Raw genomic sequence first — 22364 nt, 5'->3', positions numbered from 1 at the left:
TAGAGGTGGAATAAGACCATTTTGGGGAAACAAAGCATTTGTCTTTATCTCTTCCCAAGGCATCCAGAAACCACCCATTGTAGGACATTCAGTTTACTCACAGAAAGACTTTTAAATTTCTCATAGGTTTCTTTCTGAGTTTAGACAGAAATTATCCCAGATGACAGCTTGGCAAGTGGGTGAGAATAGCTAAAGCAGCTCTTCATTCTAGGTTTCTCAGAGCATGATCTGTGGGCCTTTCTCAGAATTATTGAGGGCCTTACTTTAAGAAAAATTAAAGAAGACAAATTCCTGGGCCTTAATCAGTATCTCCGGGGATGGGGTCTGGGAATTTGTAATCTGCAGGGTTTTTTGCTTTTGTTTTTAAGAGAGAAAGCCCCCAGATGATTCTTGATGCCAACAAAAATTCGGGAACCATTGCTTTAATCCATAGGACTCAGAACTCTTTTTTTCTCTCTGTAAAAGATAAGATTTAGCAGTTTGTTTTTTTTTTTTAGCACTTGAATCATCAGGCAAGAAATGTGGGGGTTGCTTAGCTCCAAGCATCCTGAAATATTAAAGAAATATGTATGTACAAATATTGAAAGAGAAAATTTTCTGCATTGCTATGCCACAGTCAGACATCATAAGAGATAACAGCATAGTGCATCAATGAAGAATAAAAATTATGAACCTCATCTGCTGGTAGCTTAAGAATATAAGTATGTATAAGTAAAAAGATGACATACTTGAAACAAAGTTTGAATAAGGAAATATCTTTGTTAAGGATCTCTTAGCACATCATACCGCAGTGACTTTCGGGCACAAGCTGCCTTCTCTCCTCACTCTTACAGCCTTGGAGGGCACAAGGCCCATTACTCACAGTTTGAATATTGTGGGGCCAGGAAACACAGCCAAATTTTAATAGTAATGAGGCAGAAAGACATTGGGATCTAGTGCCCAGCCAGGTGGCTGGCTTGTCCCCGTAATGGAAAACCCATGCTGCTGGGTTTTCTCTGCTGTGGGCTTAATGTGCAGGAGCTTCTAGAATATGATCATAAATGACCCACACAGGGAAGGCTCATGGGGAGAAGAGCACCCAGTTAACAGTGTAGTGGAAGATAAAACATCGAGTGCACCTGAAAACCTGGCATCGGAGAATAACCCAAGGCAAAAGACAAACAACCACCACAAAGCCCCCATGCTTTCTATTTTATATTCCTTAATGAGCTGTCTGTTAAAATTCATTTTTCATGGATAGGAGTAGGATGAATAAATTCTCATATTTATTTAAACTTAAAGCAGACTAAATCTATCAAAAATAAATTATTTTAAATAAACAATTGAGGCCGGGCGCGGTGGCTCACGCCTGTAATCCTAGCACTCTGGGAGGCCGAGGTGGGCGGATCGTTTGAGCTCAGGAGTTCGAGACCAGCCTGAGCAAGAGCGAGACCCCATCTCTACTAAAAAAATAGAAAGAAATTATATGGACAGCTAAAAAATATATATAGAAAAAATTAGCCGGGCATGGTGGTGCATGCCTGTAGTCCCAACTACTCGGGAGGCTGAGACAGGAGGATCCCTTGAGCTCAGGAGTTTGAGGTTGCTGTGAGCTAGGCTGACGCCACGGCACTCACTCTAGCCTGGGCAACAAAGTGAGACTCTGTCTCAAAAAAAAAATAAATAAATAAAAATAAACAATTGAGATGAAGAATTGAAAACTCAAAGAAGAAAACAATAATAGTTTATTTTTGGTGTCTAGAATTAAAGATTTTAGTGGTTAATAATCTACTTGGAGTGGATTAAATGAACATTCCATGAAGAAATGAATTGGATGGAAAACAATTCTCTGTTTGTTATTGGTAAAGGTTTGTGTTGGTAGGAAGTTTTCCATTATTACTCAATCCTGGTAGGTTTTGGCAAATACTGTTTACCTATTGACCTCACGCATTTATTTTTGCTTTGGATTTTGGTTTTTCTGAAGAGGTGGCAGGTGAGAAAGATCTTTATTTCTCAGGTAAGAAAGGCAAAGGTAGATAAAGGAAAAGCTGGTTAGGAAGAGGGAACAGCATGTGCAGATAGCTTGCTGTGGGAAAGAGCTCAGAGCATTTGAGGTTCTAAGTGGCAACCAGTGTGGGTGGGGTGTGGCAGCTCAGGGGATTGTGATGATGCTGGCAGCGGTGCTATCATACAGGGCCTGGCTGGCTATGACAACGAAATTGGGTTTATGCTAAGGGTGATGGAATGCTCTCAGAGCTCAGGAAGGGACCTGATCCACAGGTTCAAGATATAAACTTGTTTCTCAAAATTTGCAATAAATATATATCGAATTAGAGGAAAATATAATAGTTCACATTTTGTTATCTTGGTTTTTTTGCTTGATCAAATATTTGTTACCCCTAATCAATTGTGTAGATCTTGTATTATTTTGAAATAAATAAATGCTTAATGCAATTGTTAAGTAAGTGGTAATTGCATTACCCCACTTTGGGTGTAACTAAAAATGTAGCCAGCAACTAGCACGGGACCCCAAGTCATAATAGATGCGTGGTGATTGCGTGTTGCTAACATCAATCATGCTTACTTCGGTCTGGGAAGGAGACACAGACATACAGATAATAAATATAAACCAATAATGTCTGTAAAACATTATCAAAAGGACACATGATGAGGAAATATCACAATGAATGGAAACAACAGAAAATGTTGTCATCAAATAGCTACTGAATTTCCAAGATGTTAACTACATATTGTTTTTTGAGATACTCTCCCCCAAATTACTGACACTCAGAAACCTAAAGAAAGTTAAGTAAAAATGTTCCAACTAGAGTAGACTCTAATTTATCCAGTGTAAAAATGGTCTTTGACAGTAACACCAAGGGATGGGATTTCAGTGCTGTACCATTTCCAAAAGATTAGAGTTGTCCTTCCGACATTCCCAGTGTCCTTGAATAAGCCATTTGGATGTACCATCTAAGAACTTATTTAAAGATTTCTTACACTCATTTATGTTTTCAACCTGTACGTCCTCATAGGATGAGGAATTCCTTAATTTTTTGAGCATTCAAAAATTTATCTTAAATTTAGTCCTCTCAAGTTACACTTTCAAAATATCACTACTGCTCTACTCTCAGTCTTTACGCAAGCTGGGTGGCTCAGTGCCCTCTCTTTCTGGGGGACATAGTGAGGAAAGGGGAGAACACTACCTCTGTACTCCTAGAAAAGATGTAGGGGGTAGGGAGGGGCATTAGTCACACACAAATCAAAAGGAGCCACTGATTACTAACGGCTACACTCTGGACTCTCTAGGAGACAGGAAACAAAATTTTATGAAAACTTCATAGAAAAGTAGTTTAGCATAGCCAGAGGCTCGGGAATCAAACACCCTTAGCTGGAATTCTTGCCCCTTCATAGCATGTTAGTTAACTTCTCTAAGCCTCAGTTCCTTCTAGAAAGTGGGTTAATAATTTCCTTACTTCATGGGGTGACTGAATAATAAGTGAGAAGATTCATGCATGCTAGGTGCTTAGCCCAGAGCAGGTGCAGCCAGCACCCTGCAAGGTTTGATTGTCCCCAGCAATGCTCTTGTACAGAATGTCATCTCAAAAGCCCCTCCAAACTTTCATCCTGAGGAATCCTGATATGGGAGCCCCAGAGGCCCCTTGGGTGCAGTTCTGATTCTTCTCAAATGGGTCTTGAAATGTTGGCAATTCAAATTGTCTCAAAGATTCTGAGTACACTATAGTTTGTACAGAGTTTAGTTTACACATCCCTTCCTGAGTACGCTTTACATTTTGTTGACATTTGTTTTTAGTTGCAATACTTTGAGCTCACACTTTCAGAAAACTCCACAGGGACAATTTACAGGGATAGCTGAATTCCGTAATTATTTAAGTCTGGTTTCCTTGTTCACTTGCCTGCCTTGAAACTTTGTATTCTGGGCATTCTCAGAACTCAGCGAGCTCTTCTGCCATTTTTTTTTTGTTGTTGTTGTTATGTTGGCATTTTGCTTCTAGAAAACAGCATGATATACAAACTTGGAGATTTCAATCCAGGATTGCTTATAAAAATATAAGACTAATTCTAGCAAAAATGCCTGGGATGTCATTGATATTTGCAATTTTTCTTTTTTTTTTTTTTTTTACTTTTTTATTTTTTGAATTTTTATTTATTATTTTTCTAAGAGACTGGCCCATGCCCGAGTGCATTGGCACAAATTTAGCTCATTGCAGCCTCGAACCCCTGGGCTCAAGCAATCTTCCTACCTCTTTGAGTAGCTAGGACTACAGGCGTGCGCCACCACTCCCAGCTTTTAATAATTTTTTAGAAGAATCTTTTGGGAAATAATATCGTGCGGTGAAGAAATATTGATTAGGAATTCTTCAGCTTCATTTTAATTTCTTTTTTTCTGTGATATCAAGTATAAGGAAAAGTAGCACTTTAAGTAGCATTTAGCTATTTTATTCTTAATTAAGAAATAGCATTTTCTTAGGAGTCTTCCCATCTGTATCTGTGTGTTGATATTTGCAATTTTTCTATTCAGAGAAGAATCATCCATCTATCCCTAATCTTCTAGTCTGGATTTATTTTGTTTTAGGTATTAAATCCAGGGGCCAGAGCTAATTTGTGTATTAGCTTTAGATGGCCTTTCCATCTCTATCTGAGATTTGACTTTTTGCACAATTAGCTTTTGGCTCCTGAGACAATTGTTGGGGATAAGTGCATCTTCGGGTTAGACCCCCAAGAACACACCCAATTAGCTGTTCTTCTAACTGTCTTCGTGCTGGGCATTGTACCAACCCAGAGGTGCTGGGTCTTATGCTAGGGAGACATGAGTTACAATCCTAATTTTTTTACTATCTTTACTACCTCAGAGATTTCTTGTCATGAATCAAGCAACAGAGCTAAAATTGATATTTAACTTTATAAACTTCGAAGTGCCAGAATTCCCCAAATCACTACCTTACACAAGGATTACTTGCAAAGCTGTCCTTCTGTTTTGTCAGCTTTTGAAATATTAACCATGTGTGGATTTGAATCCAATAAGAGAGATGTGCTTCCTATGTACCTTGGAATGAAGAAATAGCAAGGGAACTTCACTTATAGCAAGTTGGGTCTTTCTTATGAAGGGACCAATGTGGCCATTCTGCATTTTAAAAGCCAAGATTTAATTCTGTAACATTCTTGGTTCTGTTTTTTTGTGGCTCCAAATGCCGACAGTTCAAATGAAAGCCAAGCCTTTCTTGGATTAAAATAAATGATGGGCAGTGATCTCCCTCTTGCTTGTCTAGTGCTTTATTATTTACAAATCCCTGTCCCAATCATCTCACTTAGTCAAATCCAGACCAATATGTGCAGATGTCCTGAAAGCCCTTACTCAGAGCTTTGGTAAACCAGTTTGTTATTCTTATTCCAGAACCAGGTCTGGACCAGCTAGGAAGGTTCCTGGAGGCAGGTTGGGGTAGACGACTAATTCTAGCACAAATGACTGGGAAGTCACTAATATTTGTAGTTTTTCTATTCAGAGAAGAATCTTCCCACTCTTTTTTCATATCCTTCTATCTCCCCAAATGCCACACTTGTGCTTTCATGTATTCTGTTCAGACTTGTAATCTAGTGTCCTTCCATCATAGGCGACCTGCCGGGAACAGGGAGGAGAAGAATGACTCTACGTGTTTTCCTCCTTTTGAATGGCAGCCTTTCAAACCATCAGATCTTTGAGCTTCTTAATGTTCCCTACTGATTTATCCAACAGATCTGGGAGTTGGGAGTCCTAGGTAAAACTTCTCATTTTGCTACTAATTGAGTAACCTTGGGCAAATCTTTCAACTTCCTTGGGCCTTTAAATCTCACTCTCTAGATAAGAATGTTAGATCAGATGGCCTGTCACACTCCTTCCAACACTCCATGTATTATAGAGACTCTTTGAGTGTCTGCTATGAATGGGACAGAAGTCCTGGTGTCTGCTCTCCAATAACGATAGTGCAGTTGGGGAGTTAAGGCACGCAGACGAGTCAAGTGTTATCAACATAAGGCTGTGTGTTATGAAATGCCCAGGCAGCTGACTGCTGAGGCTCACAATTTTGGTTGCAGAGCTTGAAAATAATACTGAAAGTAGTTTGTAAACAAATCTGTGAGCTCTTGGAAGGCCAAATATCAACAGTCTTTTGCAATTTGTTAGGGTAGGGAAAGAGATATCTGCAAACTGTAGATATTTACATAGATGAAATACAATCCTCTAAGGGGATTGTACTATATCTCAGTAAAAATGAAATGTCCAGTCACCATATTATAAATTTAATTCCAACTGGAATCTTTATTAAGCCCTTTGGGGCAAGAGGACATGGGGATATAAACATTTTAAAAGTTGGCTGCTCTCCAAAAGCTATCATTCTAAAATGCAGCAGCTCTCTTTCCAGTTGCTGAAAAGATAACGTCCTATTTTAGTCACATTTAAGTAACTTTAATTGAACCATTAACTCCTTCTTAGCTAGTTCTTAAAATAGCAAGACAAAGTCAAGGCATGTACCAGTATTTAGAACAATGGCTATATTTTTGGTGAGTATTTTTAGCCATACTTGATAATGCAAGAGGGTTCTCATTAAATAGTAGCCTTTGGTTTAGGGCTCTGCACATAAAAATTATTGCTAGGGGATTGACCTTGAAATTCCAATATACCTGAAAGCCAACTTTAATTAAAGAAAATAACACTTGAACATTTTTAAAGTAGTTTGCATTTTCATTATTTTTCCATCTAAACACCATTTTACAAATTAAGAAACTGAGACTTACAGAGATTAAGTTGCTCAAGATCACATTTTCATAGCATGAAGACTCCTCCACCTTTAACTTTAAATTCCATGATTCTTTCCAAAGTCCTAATAATTTGAAACATAGATAAATACAGATGTAAATATAGATAGATACAGATGTTGGTTAAATGGTACAAAGTTTCAGTTAGGAGGAGTAAGTTCTGGAGATCTGCTGTACAGCATGGTAACTATAATTAATAATAACATAATATAGTTGAAAATTTTTAAGAGAGTAGATTTTAAGTGTTCTCACCATAAAAATGATAAGTATGTGAGGAGTATTAATCAGCGTGATTTAATCATTCCACAGTGTATACATAGATCAAAAAATCACATTGTGCACCATAAAATAAATAGACATATTTCTCCTAATAATTTTGCATTCTTTGGAGGCTAAGAAGTCCTTGAGAAATAAAAATTCTTTTATTCTGTGATTTTTTTCCTCCCCACTTTTTTCCAGGCTTTCATAATCCTTGCCTTGGTTGCATGCATTGAGCTTTCCAAGGGCGTTGAACTTTCCAAGTAGCAGACCCAAGTATAAATTTTAGAAGAAGCCAAAACACATCCTTGAGAATAATTTTTAAGAAATTCTTTAATCCTTAAAAATTCCTTTTGGTGCCCAATGTGCATTGGCCAGGCTACTTAACCAGGGCTGGCATCTGGCCTGCTTTTTAAAATTTCCCTATACTGCTATCTGCTGGTAGTAAATCTACAATGGCATCTTTCAGAATGTAGGCCATATGATTATTCATGTTTCTGGGGTCAGAATCTCTATAAGACTTAAATCAATGATTCTTATCTCCAGCTGCATATTAGAATCATATGAGACATTTTCAAAAGTATTGATGTCCAAGCCCAACCCCTAGAGATTGTGATTTAGTTTGGTTTGGGGAGGGTCACTGGTATTTTATGAAAAGCTCACCAGAAAATTCTAATACATAGCTAGGATTGAGAACCTCTGACCTAAGCAATCAAATCTCAGTAGTACAGGTAATAAGAAGGCTAATGTAACCAAGAAAAATCTGCATTCACTTTTGTCATGTCTAGACCAGTTCTCCAGTTCATTTCACACCCTTAATACAACTCGCTTTAACTCTATGTGAATTTTATGGATTAAGAAAAATTGAAATCAATTATTTCCTCTGCAAACTTTTCCTCATGACTAAATAGGAATCCAGCCTAAAATAAATCAGCTTTATTATTTTATAACATTTCATATTATAAGCTATGATATAGAAAAATACTAAAAATAAAATGAGTTAAGAAAAATGTATAATTCAGAAAGCAGTGGGCTTGCATTTTATATTAACGTTCCTGTAAACTTAGCATTCTTTTGTCACGTAAGTTCCACGTTAGACTATGAAATCCAAGGCTTGCTTACTTTGATAAGCAGGTAGATTGAAAAGGCAATTTATTTGAGTTTGAATTTCTGTATAGTCATAAAAAAAACTGAAAATTTGCAGAAGAAAATATATAAGCTTTAACCACACACATATCACATCATATATAGATCATATGTATTTTCACATATTACATATGAGTGGGAATAAGGGTTTGATTTGTTTGGAAGTGAATTTAACAAGCAATCCAAAGAACATCTATTAATATTAAAACAAGCAAATGTTAATCCTGTGTTCCTAGGAGATATTCAGTAGGTTTGTGGTCAGAAGCATCCCAGACCCCAGCTAACACCAATCTCAAACAGCCCAAACGAAAATGTAGTGTGCTCATTCTCGTAGATCCTCATAACTATTGGGGTGCTTTCTACCTTGTCGGCACAGAATGTCATTCAGACTTTTTATCATCACCCGTACCTGAAAGGCCCTGACCCTCTGACCTGCTGGACCCCCTGGTATTAGGGACACTGCAGCTGTGGCATTTTCTCCTTAACTGTGTGAGCTTTCTAGAAAAACAGAAATAAAAACAAAAACCAAACAAACAAACAAACAAAAAACCTACCTGGTATCTTTTAGCCTTCAGATCTTTTCTTAGCTTTTTAAACTTTTAGGAACACAAAAATTCACAATCTTGAGTGATTTCTCAGTTTGATGAGGGAGTCTTATCATTGTTAGCCTCAATGGCAATTTTGCTGGAAAAAAATTTTTAATAATGAAATATAACCCATTTTTTTCAACAAGATGGATCTGAAATTTTCTCTGAACTTAAATGATTTCCAATAAAACAGCTCATAAAATTTAAGGAAATGTGAAAAAGAGGCAGAATAAATTCAGTTGTTTTTGACTTATTGACTGATTTCAACCTGATTGAAGTTCTGAAAATATTGTGCAATTATTTATTTTCATGGCTGAAAAATGAGTTTTAAAATTAGGGAGATATGATCTTGAAATAATTTGAAAACATCCTACTGGCCCAATCTCTCACCCTTATTTTATCTAACAGATTAAATTATTGTCCTGTGAATTTCCCAATATTATAATTTTGGATTTAGCCAAGATTCCAAATCTGATCATTCGGAACAGATTTGGAGAGGATAATGTGATTTAAAAATTTCTGTTAAAATTATTTTGTACATGGAAGGACATCCTTTTGGTGCCCTTTGATACTGAAAAGTAAACAGCCAGTTCTAAATTCCTAAGATTAGTGTCAATATCAATCAAAATGTTATCACTGAAATGAATTTTCGTACCTGGTTCTATTTACTACCAAACAGGATTACTCACAGAAATCCAGTCTGCTAGATTTAAACATTGTCAAATTGCCGGGAAGGGAAGGCTCATTATTTAGAGGCCAGATATAGGTTTAACATGGAGATGGGGGCACCTAGAGAACTTACAACATATTCAAGGTTACACAGTGATTTAGTGGTAAAAATCAGACTAAATCCACATGTTTTGTGGTCACCAACACCCTACTGCCTCGGGAACCCTATTGTTGAACACATTGGTAACATTACACTCATTTTTAGGTCTTTTGATAAATGCAAATTTCTGCAGGTTTCTGACCAATGTCTTGCGTTTTCCAAACTGTACACTTTATCATTTGAATATTAAATTCCAGAGCTCTCTATTATCCAAAAGATGTCGCTAGGAAGTATCTGATCCATTCCAACTGCCTTGCAGAAATGCAGGAAAATTATGAGGCAAAAAATATTTGGGCCCTTTATAAGGATACACATGTGGGATTGGTATTTCTCAGGACAAAAACAATTTATTCAAGAGATTATATTTGTCAGAAAAAAAAAAAAGAAAGCCAAGATTATGCTGGCAACAGAAACTACACTCTGGCAAGACCCAAGATTTTAGGAATAACAGCAAATTCACAAAAGGATTTTGATGTTGTCAGCATGTTAAGTGTATTTAAATTTTTTAGATGATTAATTTGAAATATACATATTTAATCCATAGTATAATTAAACTTAATTTTAGTGTAAGTACACTATTAATTTTTAAAATAAGGGCATAATTAACTTAAATAGTAACCAGAATGCATACTAGTTAAGAAAAGTTTATTTTCAATTCAGATGTTGGTCTAAAAAAATTTTTTAGATGCCTAAAAAAATTGGCAGAAAATATATAGTCTCTTCACAGTTTCTGTGGCTGTCTAAAAAGAAAAATAAATAAATATAAGAAAATATGCAGTCTCTAACAACTTTGTATGGAAAAGAGATCTAAACAGATCTATTATTATAATTTCTATGCTGGAGGTGATGATTTTACCAAAATGTAAACTCCATGAGAGCAGCAATTTTGCTTCTTTTGTCTGTTGTTATAGCGCTGGTTCCTTGAATAGTATCTAGAATGTAATAGGTGCTAGAAATATTTGTTGAGTGAATGGCTTTTCTTAACCATATACAAATTGGCTAGCAAGAAGATAAGGCTAAAAATGTGGACGATTTCCCAAGGTTAAAGAGCGTTTAACACTTGGAGCGTATCCTCACTTTCAGGTGTCATCAATTTGGGAGTAAGGAGGAATTTTGGTGTTGATTTTCTTTTTCCAGATTGTCAGCGCATGTATTTGCAGCCACGTGCTCACCTTGACAGGTTGCAGTGCCAGAGATGGCAATGAAGAGAAGGGTTATATTTAATCTGTCTTTATGTCTTCAGGGTGTCTTGCACATAGTGGGTATTCAGTACCTATTTATAGAGTTGCATTAGAGTAGGCAACTTAAGTTTTAAGTGTATCTTTCTATTTTTCTTGACAAGTGTTATTCTGGGAAGGGATTGACATAAGGACTGAACACTTAGACATATTGTTATTCAGTCCTGCCACAATGATTAAGTTTGGTTTTATTTCTAGACCTGAAATGAAAAGCAGTTACCATATGGGAAAATGCTGCACAATTCCTGTCCACCTGCCAGTCATTTTCAAAGAAAGTGCCATCTGCATAATTTCCCATGTGGTTTGACAGTGGCTATCTGTTGTATTAAGATGCTTTGGTTACTAAGTATTTCAGTATGATGCCCCTTCGAGAGCCAGGTGGGTTGATGCTTACTGGCTGAGCTTTCGCTGTGTTGCCCAGAACTCATGTCACACAGCTGGAGAGACCTCAAGGCTGACTTTTCACCAGAGAGCACCACGGGGAGTTGGGCACTAAAGCAGAGGGAACAGTGAGTGCACTTTCCCACCTCCTCATAACACCTTCCTCTGTCCTGCCAGTACATATTCTTCAGAGTGAGTGCACTGATTATTATTACTGAATGCTGACTTTCAATACACTTCCTTTCCAAATGGTAATCTTCATGGCCAGACCCATGGGATCCAGAATTTTCCCATCTGAAAAGACTTATGTTTTTGCTGGGTATTCATTTTGATCTTTAATAATTGGCATCCCAAGAAAGTTAATGCAGTGTGTAACAATAGCAGTTTACCTGATGGTCCTTGAGTTGTTAAGTTATTCTCTCCTACCACACGCTCTGGGCACAAACTCCCACCAACTGCTGGGGGCCCCAACCTTGGTACAGCCTTTATGTCGTGAAGTTGGGTGACAAGTTGACTGACTATTTTCCATTGCAGATGGACAAAAGCAGGTGCGGCTGTATCCAGCTGTGGTGGTTGAGTAGTTATTTCTGAATCTGAAAGAGTCTATGACCAAAGTTGGCTTAATTTGAAGCCAGATCACTTCTGGACCCCTGAAGTCACATGGTCACAGCATTTGATTCATTTTGTGGAAGGCAGCGAGGAAGTGACTTCTCAGATCATGTCATTTCTATATTAGAGGTCTAGCTTTAAATTCTTGAATTGCTTGGAGCACAAGGACTGACTATATGGTAGAACCAAAGCCTCTAGCCTCAAAATTCTCTGATACAATAACATATAGAAAGATGTATAGTAGTTAAAGGGCTCAAGAAAATGAGCAAAGGATTAAAAACCTGGCAGAAAGAGATAGAGGTAGAGTAGGAACATGAGAAAATGAGTCTAAAATTATAACAATAGCAAAATTTGAAACTTTCTGTTAAGCATAATAAAATTGAAAGAAATTTTGACAACAAACCAAAGACCTTGAAGAACTGTCTTCCTTTAAAGAATCCCTGGGAAATGTGTCTTTGGAAAGTACTTTATGTGGCAGTCATCTATCAGATAGAATTAAGGAAATCAATTTGCTTATTCATTGACCAGACTTCTCATTATTGTTCTTTGAATACAGAACAATAGACAAGTGATTAAGTTTCAAAAAAGGGGGAAGAAAGGACAATTTCAAAAGGGAAGAAAAGTAGGTATTGGAAACCACCTTGGTTTTATGTTGGCATCAAGGTATAACAAACAAAACATGAAATCTATTGACATTGGCAAAAATGACATGATACGGTGAACACCCAGAAAAGGCCAAATCAAATGAGTTGGATTTCTTGGTCCACCAAAGGGTAGGAATCTGGGTGAGGCAGGGAATCTCGTAATGTTTTGTGTGGAAAATTAGTTCCCATAGACTGATACTCCCAGTGACCATAGAAGCCACCTTGATTTCTGTATTCTGTCCCATAACTTCTCCCCGGCATAAGCAGTCCTTCCTAGTTAGTCAAGAAGGTGAAGTTAGACCTTAGTTCTACAACTCAATAACTGTGTCACCCCTCTGATCCTTACTTTCCCCGTGAGCAAAATGGAGATAATCTAACACTTAACCTCATAAAAAATTATTGGGAGGATTAAGTGAAACAAGACTTACAAAGGGCTGGGCACACTTCCTGCTATATAGCAAGCATTCAACAGTTGGTAGTTCTCATTAACATTATGTACAGTGGTCTCTTCACTGTCATGCCCATTTTAAGTCATTTTCTTTCCTGTGCTCAACCTCCTCTCTCCCTTGTCTTTCCAGATGGCATTCATCCTTTAAGTCCCCAATTTAAGCCCTGTCTGTTCCGAGGGGCCTTCTCTGAGTATATTAGCTTATATGTGTGTTCTGTTTCTGAGGTTCTTGCATCACTTGTGGTTTATATGGTGGATTTAAGCATATAAATACATTCTTTCTTATGTGTCATAGTAATCCTTTCATGATAATTAGTCATATCTCCCTGAATGGATTTAGAATGATAGGCCTTAGGGTTTCATGAGTTCCTTAAAAGATTACGATTCCATTGTGGTATTTCCATTTTACTGATGCCGAAATTGAGGCCTGGAGAGGGGAAGTGAATTTTCCAGGCCAAAGGTCAAACAGCAACTATCCATATCAGTAGGACTCCAAAGATCGTGCCTTATATAGTAGTGCATGGGCCGAGGAGGGTGGCCAACCTGAGTTTGGATCTATGACCTTGAGACAGTTAACCTCTCTGAGCTTCATTCTCCTCACCTGTCAAATGAGGTTGATAGTACTTACCTTGAAGAGCTGTTAAGGAGATTAAATGGAATAAGCCACATAAAGCTCTTAGTACAGAGCATTGTTGAGTAGATGCTCAGAAAATCAGACCCCTTTCCATTTCTTTCTATGTCTTCAGAATGAAGAAGGTATCTTCTATAGCTTCTAAGCTCCAAGCTGGTATTAAGCAGCATTGAATAAATACTTGGTTTATTGACTCAGGAGTAAAGTGGACGACTTTTGCTAGTGACAAATAGTAGAACTCTGTTGTCCCTAGCATCTCTGAACCACACAGCTCTGAGAACTCACCCATGGAAGCAAAACCACCTGGAAACTTGGTGTACTTGTGGGCATTACAGTTGCACTTTGAGGAAGGCTTTGCATTGTGAGATTGTGACCACCTATTTCACATAATTGCATGTGCATTTAATATTATTCTGAGCACTCTCAAAGACTCTTAAATTTAAACGTGATCAAGATGTGGCTTTGCCCACAAAGCATCCACAGAATTGTGTGGAATAACAGACATATTAATATTAATAAATAACCTCAATAGAGTCACATGTTTCGGAGGAAGTGGATACAAAGTGATGTGGAAACATAGCTGGGACAATCAGTTTGGCCCGGGAAGGGGAAGCAAAGAGAGCTGTTGAGAAGGGTGGCATTTGAGCTGGACTGTTTGGGTTGAATGTTTTCCAAGTAAATAAATATTAAAAGTATCTACAGCACTGTGATTTGCTTTATCCTTATTTTCCATTTAATTTCTATATCATAGAGAGTTAGGCAATTCTGATACAGCTTTAATGATCTGGGTGATATACACTCTCAAATCCAGCAAATTGGGAGAGAGGAATTGCAGGGGAGGGGAAGGTTGTAGATACGAAAATGCTTTGAAGATAATAAATAATGTGCAAATGCCTAACAGCCAACATAAGACCATCTGAAGGGAAGCATCTTGCCTAAACTGATGGTGAATTAGCATCAAATCTATTTGTATAGCTCAGTGAATAAATACTGCATTAAAAATGTTCACAGAACTGCTTAATAAATCTACAATTCAGCTCAAGTATGGCTTATGTAAACTAGGAGAAATCTTGGCAGAGTCCTTTGCAGTTTTACCTACTTTGTTTGGAAATGTAAGATGTTAATTAAAAAGAAGGTAGATGACAGCATCCAGGATGATTTGAGCTGGCAGCATCTTGCTAGCGATCTGTAATTGGTTAAAACCAATTTCTTCCTAAATCTCCTTCTTCATGAGTTTGAGCCCACGCCTCCTCCACTTAGCTTATTGCAAGAGCTTCTGGTTTCCTAGCTAGGGACATCATGATTTGGTCATTTTTTAGGCTTTCTGAAGCCCTTTTTTAAACCACAGTGTTAAGTTTTGTGTGGCAAGATAATAGATTGGAAGACAGCCTATGAGAAATCAGGGTTAGATTAGCATATTAGGCAAAAAAAAATGATCAAGTAATTACCTTTCTTTGGAGCACAGGACTATCGTGTCAGTCCCAAATATGCAAAAATAGCAATCAGATTTTCTCAGCAATTTCTATTTTTTTATTTTTTTATTTTATTTTATTTTTTTTTGAGACAGAGTCTCACTCTGTTGCCCGGGCTAGAGTGAGTGCCGTGGCTTCAGCCTAGCTCACAGCAACCTCAAACTCCTGGGCTCAAGCGATCCTCCTGCCTCAGCCTCCCGAGTAGCTGGGACTACAGGCATGCGCCACCATGCCCGGCTAATTTTTTTTGTATATATATATTTTAGTTGTCCATATAATTTCTTTCTATTTTTAGTAGAGACGGGGTCTCACTCTTGCTCAGGCTGGTCTCGAACTCCTGACCTCGAGCGATCCACCCGCCTCGGCCTCCCAGAGTGCTAGGATTACAGGCGTGAGCCACCGCGCCCGGCCAGCAATTTCTAGAAGAAGGCTTTGGAAGAGGAAGTATAATTTCTAGCTACATTAGTCAGTATCCATAGCTAGTTAACAATTGATAAGTTGAAAAATACATTATTTGGCTTAGGTGCTCACTTTGTTAGCATCTTTCCTCTTTCTTTTCTTTTTTTCTTTTCTTTTTTTTTTTTTTTGAGACAGCATCTCACTCTGTTGCCCGGGCTAGAGTGCCATGGCATCAGCCTCGCTCACAGCAACCTCAAACTCCTGGGCTCAAGCGATCCTCCTGCCTCAGCCTCCCGAGTAGCTGGGACTACAGGCATGTGCCACCATGCCCGGCTAAATTTTTTCTGTATATATTTTTAGTTGTCCATATAATTTCTTTCTATTTTTAGTAAAGACGGGGTCTCGCTCTTGCTCAGGCTGGTCTCGAACTCCTGACCTCGAGTGATCCACCCGCCTCGGCCTCCCAGAGTGCTAGGATTACAGGCGTGAGCCACCGCACCCGGCCTTTCCTCTTTCTTTATAGTCTAACTCTACACATCCTGCCCTCGTAGGCACTAAGTGCCCTCTTGCCATCCTTCTCTTGCCATCCGTCTGCTCTAAGTTAAGATTCATGTAGTCATTTACAATTTAGTGTAAATGAATCTTTAAGCCAAATCCCTGATTGTTGGGGTAATTTTAAGATTTGATTATTGTAGACATTATTACCTATAAAGGAGTTAAACATTCTTTTTAAGCAGGCAGTCAGCTATTTCTTATACAGGGAAAGTTTTACCAGATTCACATGAAATAATGTTTTAGAAAAGGGTACTTTATCAGTTCATGAGAAAGCTGCTCCTACTTTATTCTTTATCAACCATAAATGAATCTGATCTCCAAGGTTGAAGGATGCCTTAATATCTGATTTCCCTACCCAATTTTAGAATCTATGAGGAAAATTTTTATTTTGTATTTTTATGCATTTACATACCATAAAAATCATCCTTTTTAAAGTATACAATTCAGTGGTCTTTAGTACATTCACAGTTATACAATGATCACCACTATCTAATTTCAGAACATTTTAATCACCCCAAAAAGAAACACATTAACAATTGCTCCCCATTCTCATTCCCTGGCAACCACCAATGTACTTTCTGTCTCCAGAGAGACAGAAAGTGTATCTATTGTAGACATTGTATATAAACAGAATCATATAATACGTGGCCTTTTATGTCTGGCTTCTTTCAAAAGCACAATGTTCTCAAGGTTCATTTATGTCATAGCATGTATCAGTACTCCATTCTAATTTATGGCTAAATAATGTTCCACTGTATTGATATACCATATTTTATTTATCTTTTCATCAATAGCTACTTTTGTCTATTATGAATAATGCTGCTATCAACATGCACAGGTTTTTGTATGGACATATATTTCAATTCTACAAGGGAAATTTTTATCCCTAAACCAATTTTTATACCTGTATTCTTAATTAGGCTATCACCTCCCTTAGGGAACATATTTTATTCCTGCTAATATCACCAGTTCTTGGCACAGTACCCTGAACTCAAAAGGTGTTCAGAAAGTGTTGTGCTCCAAAGGAATTAAGGAATTCTATCAGACCCTTGAGAACTTCTTTGGCACTGCAGTTGCATTCCAGTGGCTGTGCCTGTTCTAGGATATTTTTGGCCTGTTCTAGAATATTAAGTGAATTCTATTCATTCTTCGAGATGTGACATTCCTCCCACCCGAACACCCCCTTCTAATATACCACTCCCTTGAAGCTTTTCCCAAACCAACTGGCTAGTATTATTCTTTAAGATTTTTTTGTATTTGTAACACTGAATTTTTACTTAACAAAAGCTTTAGGATGATCGGACTTGCCTCATATTAATAGTTTTCTATGTACGTGTTTATATTATCCCCACTTGATGCTAAGGTTTACAAAGTCAAGGATTGTTTCTTACTCATCCCTTGTCCAGAGGATAAGCTTCGTGTCTTTGTCACCAGAGGAATGCATTAATTGCTTATTAATTTGGACATAATACAGAGCCAGGTGGCCATCTAGAAGGGGGGATGCAAATGTGCTAACCAGTCATAACAGGAGCCTCTGTGGAATTCCCCTGGTTCCTGGAGTATAATGTACGGGCATTTGTGGTTATTCGGGGGGAGAGAAGCCCAGAGGATGAATGCCTGTTACTGACATCAGAGATGTGTGAAAAGGCTGAGTCATTCTACACATTCCTTGTTTTCACTCAGAAGGGGCGCTCCACGCTTGCTGCTGTCTGCACCGCTGTCCCTTGCTGACTTATCCTCTTCCAGGGCTCAACTTCATCTCCTCTCCCAGGAGTTCTCCAGTGTGGTGTAGAGCGAGGCCTGTGGTCTCTGAAGCCAGTCTGTCTGGTTTGCATTCCAGCTCTGTCACGGATTAGCCATACCCTTGAGCAAGTGATTTAACTTCCCTGTGCTGTGGTTTCCCCATCCAAAGACTGGGGACAGTTTTGGTCTCACAGGGCTGTCTGTCGTAGGATTCGGTAGAGTGTTTGAATAGTGCCTAGCATAGAGAAGGTATTCACCAAACGTTAGTCACAGTTAGCATTTCGTTCTGTCACTCTCTCCTTCCTTTCTGAACACCTCTGTCACCGCACAGTTTAGTAGTTAATTGTTCTCTAATTTTTCTTAGAGAGCGATTTTACTTGGCCCCTGATCATTTTTCTGGTGGTCTCACCTATCCAATGCACACGTGAGAACCACAAGGCAAGCAAATGACAACACCTCCACCCACTACCACCATCAAGGCAACTGAGCACCCCAAACCAGTGTCACAGAACCCCAGTATCAAAAAATGATGTCCTTTACTCATAAAACCTTACACCCACACTCATAGCCTGTTGACTCTTGGTGTATGCCTAGTTAGAACCAGCTGCATCATCTGCTTCCCCAGCCCACAGCATAAGCAGAGCAGTCCAGGATCATTTGGCATAGAGGAAAACGGTCCTCAGTGCTCCTTAGCAAACACTTAAGAGTGAGGTAAACCCTTAGAATGCCCATAACCGTGTCCCTGATGGAGAGGAGTTTAAAATGCAAGAAAGTGTCTACCAATTTTAGAAAGATTATGCTTAACATCATTTAAAAATTAAACTGACAGAATAGTGCCTTCTCAAATGACATCAAGTAAACAAGAGATCGTGGTATGCTCATTTTTTTCTTCCTCACCATGTGGGAAGCTCTTTGTTGGAGAGTTTTAGATCTTGTATTTCTTTTGTGTCCCCATCACAGCTCCCAAGTCTATTTACTACTCTGAAGAATCCTGTTAATTGTTGGGAAAACAGTTTACATTAAAAAGGCCTATACCTTGGTTTTCAAGTGAATTAGATCTGACCCCAGATCACCCCTCCCCCAAATATATATATATACATATATATATATATGTGTGTGTATATAGGGTATGTGTGTATGTGTGTAATCAGAGTCATTCGTGTGAATATTTTACTTGAAAACATTATCAAAATAGATTAATGTTTATGAATTAGTATTTAACACTAAATTCAGTGATTTATTCTTTCAACATATGTTTATTGAACACTTGCTATGAGCGACACACTATTTGTGTGCGAGAAATGTGGTGGTGAATAAGACCAACATGAATTGTCCCCTCTTGGAGGCTGGACACCGGAGTCGCTCTGTCCCCTGGCACTAACTGTGGTGGTGGAAATATTTCACATCTGTGCCATCCAGTGCTGCAGCCACTTGCCGCATAGGGCTATCGAGCATTTCAAATGTGCCTAGTGCCACTGAGAAGCCAAATTCTAAATTTTACTTAATAGCTTACAGTTAAATAGGCACATGCGTCAGTGGCTATCATCTCAGGATGCAGCTCCAGCGTCCAGTGCTTTGACTGCAAGTTTCACTTAAGCCCTCTTAGTCTTCCAGAAACATCCAGCCAGAGTTGATATGGAGAATGGCCCTAAGATCCTACCAGACCCTTGATCATTAGACAAAGATTTCATTAACACAGACATTTTAAAGAGGTTTTTCATATTTCTTGCATATCCACGAGCTCAACTTCACTAAAGAGCTCCGAGTTAATCCAGCTGAATCTGAAAGCCCTCTCCCTTTGGGCCTGTTTATGATACTTTAAATTCTTATCATCTCAAGGGAAAGTCACTTGGCACAAACTCTGAAAAGAAAGGAGGTGGGGGGATTGTGGTGCTTCGGCTTCTCAGCTTATTGAAAGAATTGTTGTGGGTCCCCACCTGTCTTCTCCACCCCCGTGTGCATATCCATACACACTTACGTACATATATGTGAATGTACAGTGGTTCACTCTCTGCAAAGAAGAATGCCTTCCTGGAATCCGCACTAACATGCTGACGATTTCAAGTAAGGCTGGATGGATTTGGCCCTGTGCATGTATTCCATATCTCACCAGCTGCTTTTTAGATTTCGCTCTGAATAGTTTGCATCCTCAGCCAAGAGAACAAAGTGAAAACATATAGACTCCCTCTGTGGCCTATTCTAGATGCAAGAGGCAACCACGAGGAAGAGGAGGAAGGCAGGTAACTCCAAAGGCCATGCTGAGAAGTTGTGCAAGTGCAGAAAATGTGTTGCCCTGGGAGCTGGAGGCATAGCACGGAGCTGGGGAGCCCAGGCAAGTCTCTCTACATTTCTGGGCTCTGGTTCCTTCCCCAGCAAGACTGAAGAGCTGCACCAGATTCGGGCCACGGATGTGATCGCCAAGAATTGTTCTAGTCTATTCTGATTGCTCTCTTTCCTCCAGAAATCTGCCCAGACAGGGCAGGGACAGCTGGGCCAATCACTCTGCAGTCCCCAGCTCCAGGTCAGAGGGAAGCTCTGGGAGGGGAAAGGTCCGGGATGGCATTATGTACCAAGGGTGGGTATGGATGTGGCTGTGATGGGCAGAGTGTGAGGAGGGTGTGTTCCACCCTCTTAGCTCTGGGGAAATTATACATATATGAGCCACAAGTCTTTCTCTAGTCTTATAGCTCTCTTAGCCATGTAACAGAAGAGGACCCCAAAACCTGGGGTCTGAGATGAATTCCTTGATTACTGCACTTTTGGGCCAGTTGGTTATGTGCTTCCCTTGGGGCCACTACCATTGTTGTAGAAAGAGCCCAGGTTGAATCCTGGGGAAGTGTGGCTGGCCTCCAGCTCTGGGAAAGGCGAGGCCCAGAGGAATGAAATGGGGCAAGGAGGAACAGCAGGCAGACGTGACTTTGCCTAAAGCCAAAGCTGTGGGTCCCTCTCTTGCCTCAATGGCCCAACAGTGCGTGGCGACGCCCAGTCAGGAAGGCATCGCGTCTTGCAGGCACTGGTCATCCTGGTCCCCTAGTAGCAGAGAGCGAGGAGTGAAAACCAGGCTTCTCCCTTTGGGAACCAGGCTCTTTTTTGGAGGTAGGGTAGAGGGTGATAATCACTAGCGTCTTTCAGAACTGGTGAAAACTATGGGCCCTCTCCCCTTAAAAATGCCTCTGTGCATACTCACTCCACGTTCTGCAGCTTCTCAGAGGATTCATGTGACTCTCTGTGGGACCCCTGGAATGATGCTTCCCAATGTGTGTTCCCTGGTCCATCTGCCGTCAAATCCTCTGGGCGGGGGTGGGGGTGGGAGTGGGGTTGTTAGAATGCAGATTCCAGGGCCCCGTACTGGACCTACTGAATCAGAATCTTTGGGTGGGGGGATCTTGGAATCTGCCCTGAGAGTTCCTTTGGGAACAAACCTTAAGTGTGAGAGAAGCTCCAGGAGCAGAATCCGCATAACAAATACCTGAGCTGATTCTGCTGCAGGTGGAAAGTTCTGGGATTAAGGGAGAATCAGGAGTAGGCTGCTGCTCTCACTGCAGTGGGCTGGGAAGAGCCTGGGATTGGGAGCCAGGGGTTCTGTGTTCCAGTCCCAGCACTTCCAGGAGCCGCAGCAATGATTCAGCTCCTTAGGCCTCCAGCTCTTTGCCTCAGTGAGGGGGTGGAAGGAACTGGAGACTAAGGGTTGTCCAGCTCTCCTTGGCATGGGCGTGCAGCCTTCTGAGGAAAGCAGGGAAGGCCCTTTGGGTTCAGAGCAGTGTATCCATCCACATTGCTGGTTGCCAGGCAGTTTTGCCTTGATGGTTTTTTATTTCCTTCACTGTGGTGGCTTGGTTTCTCACTTATGAAAGTTTAAAAAATACACACACATACATAAATATTTTTTCACACTTGTATGCTTTTTATTATAAAAGTGACATATGCTCATTGCAAAAAAAAATTCAAACATTACAGAAATGCCTCTCCCCCCATGGCCAACCTTGATCATATTTCTCAGAGACAATTCTTTTAATAATTTGATATATTCTAAACTTTAATTCAAAAAAGCATGTCAGAGCAACAGTAGCACAACTAACACTACATGTCACACAATGTGCTTAAATTTAAACCTCATGACAACCCTGCAAGGTAGGTATCTCTCTCCCTAACTAGAGTTGGAAAAATTGTATATCTACATATACACAAACAACAAAAATCTATTTTTTACAAAATGAGAAGATATTATATTTACTGTGCTATAACTTGGTTTTTTCATTCTTAATATATTGTGAACATTTTTCCATTACTGTACATGCTGAACTTTTTAACATCTGCAGTGTTCAATTATATGAAATCATCATTAAGCAATCCCTAAATGATTTTTTTATTATTACAAACAATGGTACAGTAAACTTTTTTTTATAGGTATCTTTGTGTATTTCTGAGAGTATTTCTGTAGGATAAATTTCTAGAAGTAGAAACAGTAGGTCAAACAGGACATGTAAGTGAAAATTTTGTATACTTCCCTAACAATCTGGGTAACAGAAAATGAATTGTATTTGAATGTCTCTTCTAAGTGCTGAAGGTCTTTTCAAATCTAAGTCCAAATGCAAGGTGAGGATCAGGACATCAGTTTCCCAGAGCTGGCTT

This window comes from Eulemur rufifrons, chromosome 28, assembly GCF_041146395.1.
Source record: "Eulemur rufifrons isolate Redbay chromosome 28, OSU_ERuf_1, whole genome shotgun sequence".
In the NCBI taxonomy this organism is placed as follows: domain Eukaryota; kingdom Metazoa; phylum Chordata; class Mammalia; order Primates; family Lemuridae; genus Eulemur; species Eulemur rufifrons.
This window is presented reverse-complemented; position numbering follows the sequence as displayed.